This window comes from Scardinius erythrophthalmus (assembly GCF_964197995.2).
Source record: "Scardinius erythrophthalmus genome assembly, chromosome: 3".
Classification (NCBI taxonomy): Eukaryota; Metazoa; Chordata; class Actinopteri; order Cypriniformes; family Leuciscidae; genus Scardinius; species Scardinius erythrophthalmus.
Genome location: NC_138223.1, coordinates 34196070 through 34202069, shown reverse-complemented (window position 1 = coordinate 34202069; position 6000 = coordinate 34196070). Strand labels below are relative to the sequence as shown.

General features: G+C 39.7%; 1 protein-coding gene across 1 annotated transcript in view; it reads left to right on the top strand.

The window, feature by feature from the left end:
- The first annotated feature begins 636 nt into the window (after positions 1-636).
- LOC308687580 (uncharacterized protein) overlaps positions 637-6000 on the top strand; it is a 31284-nt gene continuing 25920 nt past the window's right edge. The window contains exon 1 of the mRNA XM_081360209.1: positions 637-686. The gene's annotated coding sequence lies outside the window, so the exon portion shown is untranslated. The remainder of the gene's footprint in view (positions 687-6000) is intronic.

The window sequence follows — 6000 nt, the reverse complement described above, 5'->3', positions numbered from 1 at the left end:
CCTGCAGTGGGAGGGCATAGATGAGCGGCGACCGCTTCCTAGCGGGGGGAGCTTTACATAGCCCTTCTCCTCAGCGCCGTCAACGGATGAGTGCGTAGCAGAGGCAGAAGGGCTTGCACCAGGATTTAGTAAGCTCGTTGTGGACCTCGGGGAAGAATGGAGCGGGAGAGGAGTCTGCTGGCGCCCCGGTAGGAACCATTCATCAAGGCAGCTTCTAGCGGGCTCTTCTGGGGAAAGCCATTTCAGTCCCAGCTTGTCGAGAAGTGTCAGAAGGTGTGGGCGAGGCACGCGGGGACGGACTCGGTGTGCAGGCGCTCAGATAACCGCGCTCGTGGATCCTCTGCTCGCGCCACTTCTTCCTTCGGGGCCCAATGGGCGCCGGGGACGGCGCAGGCAGCCGCCTTTAGTGAGTGCTGCCTCGGCGTGCTCAGGACCGAGGCAGACAGCAGACTGGGTGTGTCTGTCCGACACGTGGAGGGGAATCCCGCAGGATTCGCAGACGTGGAGCGGCATTTGCAACAACGCGCTCTGCTCTTTTAGACGGAGAAAGCTTAAAGGATATGCTCGTCGTATGCCACAGGGAAACAATCAGCTGGCAAGTGGATGCTGGCGCTGAAGCTGTTCCGCTGAGGAGGCTGTTCCACGACGAGAAAGGCTTCTTTTCCGGAGAGGTAAGCGTAAACGAGGTGAGATACAGAGCTCGAGCTGAAGGAGATTAAATCTGTCATATGGCGAGTTTTCTCTGAATTTATGTCACGCCTATATTGGCGCACTCGAAGTTGGCAAGGTGCCAAGCACTCCGATTGGACCGCTTACCTCTGCTGACTCGCCATAGATTCGTGCAGTTGCCGCAGCACAGCCAATCAGCTCGCTCAGTCGAGCTATGATGCTCTCTTGCTGTGCAGCTGCAATGCGTTTTAAAATAAAGGCTTCAATATTTCTTGAGAAAGGAGTTTCCCATAGCGTTTGGAACACAGTACGAAAGAACCGTTCTCGCAAGGGAACCTCTGTTAGCCAGGACGTCATCCATTATCCAGAACGACATATGCATAACAATCTAGTTTTTAATTAACATTTGTAAACTTTTAGGCATAGTTATTATAGTTATATTAATAACATTAACATTATTTACCTAATGTAAATATTTAAATATCATTATTTTGCCATATTTTTGCTGTCATTCATCTTGATGTCATATGATTCAATGAGTCACATGGGTCATTATCATTGAATTGAATTTTTTAATGTTAATGGTCAAATCATGAATAATGTAATCATATTTATTAATATATCAACATTTTATTAAAGCTTTAGTATAGCTTCTGGTGTTTTAAGGTCAATTCTGTCCTTCCAGATGACTCTGTCTAATAAAGAGAGGCAGAGACGGTTCAGAGCCAGGATAAATGCAGATGCAGAAGCTAGGGCTGAGTATCTTGGAAAAAAGAGAGCAAGGTATTATGTTGATGACTCAGTGGAATGATAATGTATCAGTAACAAGCAAACTTGCAATATGAATCAAAATAGGTTCAAACTCCTATAAATATTCCTACAAACTAAACGCGTAATATGCATGTGCACGCCATCAGCATTCTCACAGGTTCGCGTTTTTAAAGTTTGCGCAGAGAGAACTTAAAGGATTAGTTCACTTTTAAAGGTCCCATGACATGAAATTTTCACTTTCTGAGGTTTTTTAACATTAATATGAGTTCCCCTAGTCTGTATATGGTCCCCAAGTTTCTAGAATTTCAATCGGTGTAAATCGAGCTTTTGCTATCTTTCTCTGCCTGTGAGAAAATGGAGGCTCATACGCGCTGATCTTGAATCTCCTCTTTATGACGTCATAAGGAGGAATGTTACCTCCCCTGTCTCTGCTTTGCCCGCCCAGAGAATATTTTCCACCCATGAGAAAATGAGCTAGGAAGTGGGAACGCGCGCACGCGATTTTAGTTTGTCCACGAGAGATATCATGGCTTTAGAGCGAGCGAAGCATAACAATTGCTCAATAATTGGATGTACAAATGAACACCGAAGGGTCAATACAGAGCTGGGCTTGCTGAAGGTCTGAAACTAAAGTCTGGATCACTCTCTTTGGCTCAGCTACACACCTCGGACAAGTAAGTCAACTAATGATATATAAGTGTGTTGCTTTACTGTTTATGGTTACCTAGATTGTTGCACGTAGAATGTGGCTGTAACATTAGCTATGCAGCTATGCAGTTTATGTGTGTGAATATACACACTGTAACGCGAGTGTTGTACACTTTGTTATTTGGATAACCGTTTTCTTGTTGGTTATATGGCGCGCGCGATATCCGCATTTCAAGATCGCAGAGCTTGATGTAATTGTAATAAGATAAATACAGACGTTACAGATCTCTCATGAAAAGGCAACAGTAGGTTAGCGTTAGCTACATGATAATAACTGTAAACCATCCGAATAAAGTACCGTATCCAGACATAATATTTTAAACTAACCATTCGGAAACGTCCTGCTGGAGCCGCTGAGTTGCAACTTCTTCATCCATTGCTTCTCCATCTGGATCAGATTCTGGGTCAAACTGAAATGCTTGAAAGACTGCGTGTCTTCGTGCCATTGCTATATCCAACGTAAACATGCACGCCACGGTACCGTTGCGCAAGATGGTCAAGGCCACACCCACCCTCCACTTTGCGCCGCCTTTCTCTTCCTCATTATCATTTAAAGCTACAGACACCGAAACGGCCTGTCTGAAGGAAGCTCATTCTGGGACTGGCTTATAGTGGCTATAATTCTGCACCGAGGCTGAATTTTTCAATAGTATCTGTCTGCACCCCGCAAGACTTCAAGTTATGCCCACTTCAAGTTACGCCCACTTCAAGTTACGCCCCTTCAAGTTACGTCATGCCGTAAGCCACGCCCCTTCAAGTTACGTCACGTCCCTTCAAGTTACGCCCACTTCCGCCACGTCCCTTCAAGTTACGCCCACTTCCGCGATATGACGAGATGACATCAAATGACCGTGAGAGCGATTAGAGAAAAGTATGCGATTAGTTTCGTATGCTTCTTAATCGATCTCGCATAAGTTTAACTGAACATATTCAAATGCAGTGCACTAAACTGACTCTTAGCTGTTCAAGAACATAAACCTTTGAGATGACATCTTCAAAATGCTTGTTTTTGTCTGTAAACAGTAAAGCAAGTTTCAATATGCATTTATGCCACTGCCAAGGTATTGATAATGTATTGCTAGAAACCATATTGCAATGTATTGTTTTTTTCTAATTGTCCCACCTCAACTAGACTGTGGAGCAAGTACTAATATAGATATTCTTTTGAAATTTGGCTTTGTTTAAAACATTTTTTTTAAAATAAATATTGTTAAACATCTTTTCATGTTTTAAATAAATAATTTTAAATATCTGTTCATGTCATATTGCCTGATGTGCTGACAAACGATTTTTTGACAACACTAATAAACAGTTAAATGCACTACTGTCAAATATCTTATGATACTTTGAGACAAATTAACTACAAGCAAACTTATCACAAAAAAACTTTTATTGAAAGGCAACACAAGGAGGGTTTATGCAAACCCAATCCACAATTTATGTCACTAATATTGTCATAGAAAATCAGATTGTGCCTCCAGCCACATAAAAACAGTCCATGCAGCAGTATCCAGCAAAATCATTTTCAGAGTAGAACCCTTTAGGTTTTCCTCTTTGTCCACTTCCCCAGTATCCTTTAAGGAGAACTCCGGTCAATTTTAACATTGAGCTCATTTTTTTGTACATTTGGAGTGCTGTCATTACAGAGAATAACGACAAAAATCGGTGTTGTCTACACCGTGTTATCCTCCTTTTAAAATTTGCACCCTGTTGACTTCAATTGGGCAAGTTTTAAACCTGCTTTTAGCCTCTTAACATCCTTTTTTTTATATTAAATTTTCAAAAAGTGTTATACAAATATTGTCAAAACCTCACACGATACAAAACCCAAACAAAGTGTAAAGAACATAAAACGTACAGTAAACAATGATTATTTGATATTATAAAAAGTATATATAGAGAGCATGTATCACACATTCAACATGAAACAAATAAAAACAGTAATTGACAAGACAAAAAAAAAAAAAGTTTTTTGGGATAGATTACCATGAGGGTGGAGAAGGAAGGCTATGTGTGTGTGTGTGTTAGAATATACATTACTGTGCGTGTAAGTTTGTGTATGATTGAGTGTTTTGTGTTTGAGTGTTGAAATCAGCAGGATTGGTATAGTATGAATTGTTGTAATTAAAGTATTGTGCCCTAGTTATATAAGGGGATGAGTTGGGTTGAGATGTGAAAGATATGAATAAAAATGATAATATTTCAGCCAGCGCTCATACCTGTATTTACATCCTGTTTTCGGTCGAAGTCTATAGTAATCAATTGTCGAGTTCATGCGCGTGATCATAGGTAACTAAACCTATGTGCGTGAACTCGACAATCGATTACTGTGGACTTCGACCGAAAACAGGATGTAAATACAGGTATGAGCGCTGGCCGAATTAACATAATTTTTATCCATATCTTTCACATCTACTGCAGTCAGATTCACTCGTGTTCACTCTAAAGGAATCACTCACATTGGCTGTGCACTTGTAATGACACATCAAGGATGTTAAGAGGCTAAAAGCAGGTTTAAAACTTGCCCCATTGAAGTCAACAGGGTGCAAATTTTAAAAATAGAATAACTCGGTGTAGGGAACACCGATTTTTGTCGTTGTTCTCTGTACTGACAGCACTCCAAATTTACAAAAAAATGAGCTCAATGTTAAAATTGACCGGAGTTCTCCTTTAACAGTCTTTGTACAAATCATCACATTGAATGCAACGGGAGATCAGATAGGGAATGCGGTAGGTCCTTTTATACTCCCCTGAAAAGGAGTTTCAGTTTACCACACCTGTTGACAAAAGAAAAGAAAAGTTTAAGTGTAAAACATGTTTGCATTTCTTCTTTTTTTTAAATATGAACTTTTCTGGTAGCACTGTTTCCTCAATATTAAAGTAGTTCACTTTTAAAATGAAAATGTTGTCATCAAATACTCACCCTCATGTTGTTTCAAACCTGTATGCATTTTTTTCTTCTGCTGAACACAAAGGAAGATATTTAGAAGAATGTCAGTAACCAGACAGTTTTTGGGTCCCATTGACTTCCATAGTATATATTTTTTCCCTACTATGGAAGTCAATGGGACCCAAAAACTGTCTGGTTACTGACATTCTTCTAAATATCTTCCTTTGTGTTCAGCAGAAGACAGAAATGCATACAGGTTTGAAACAACATGAGGGTGAGTATTATATGATGACAGAATTTTCATTTTAAAAGTGAACTACTCCTTTAATTTGCCACCATAACAAGACAATTCAGAAATGAAAAGAAACACTTATTGCCTAAAACAAAAAGCATTAGTCTAATGTAGAAGTGAATGTTATATTATGATAATTAAAATAATTTTAGCACTAGAACCTTGACTTGAATCATAACTTTGGCCCACACAAATGTAGAAATCTCCCATTTTGCTGCACAACTGGCATTTGTTTGGATTTTTTAAGATACTTTAAACTGTTGAATGAAGCTAGAGGAAAATAAAATAAGAATTAAAATTATCACAAACATTAACATTTATTGTTCTGGTGAACAAGATCTTCAGAAATACTGCGGTACATTCATGTAAAAAGGCACCCGTCAAGTAATCACAACTAAACTTGCATTATTCTGAATGCAGCAATGTGTGAGGGGAAATAAATAACATTACACGTTACACGTTGCATGTTACAGAGTGAGCTCCCGAATTAGCCTAATGTTTACCCTGGCTAACGTTAGTTAGCTTATATTGTTTTTATTGCCTGCCATTAGTTAACTTATGTTGCTTTCACGTGCTATCAGAAATGTGATATTTACAACTTTTGAAATCGTGATTTCGAGCTCATTGCATTCAAGTTCGAAATTGGAGGGTGTTCATGTACATTTTATAC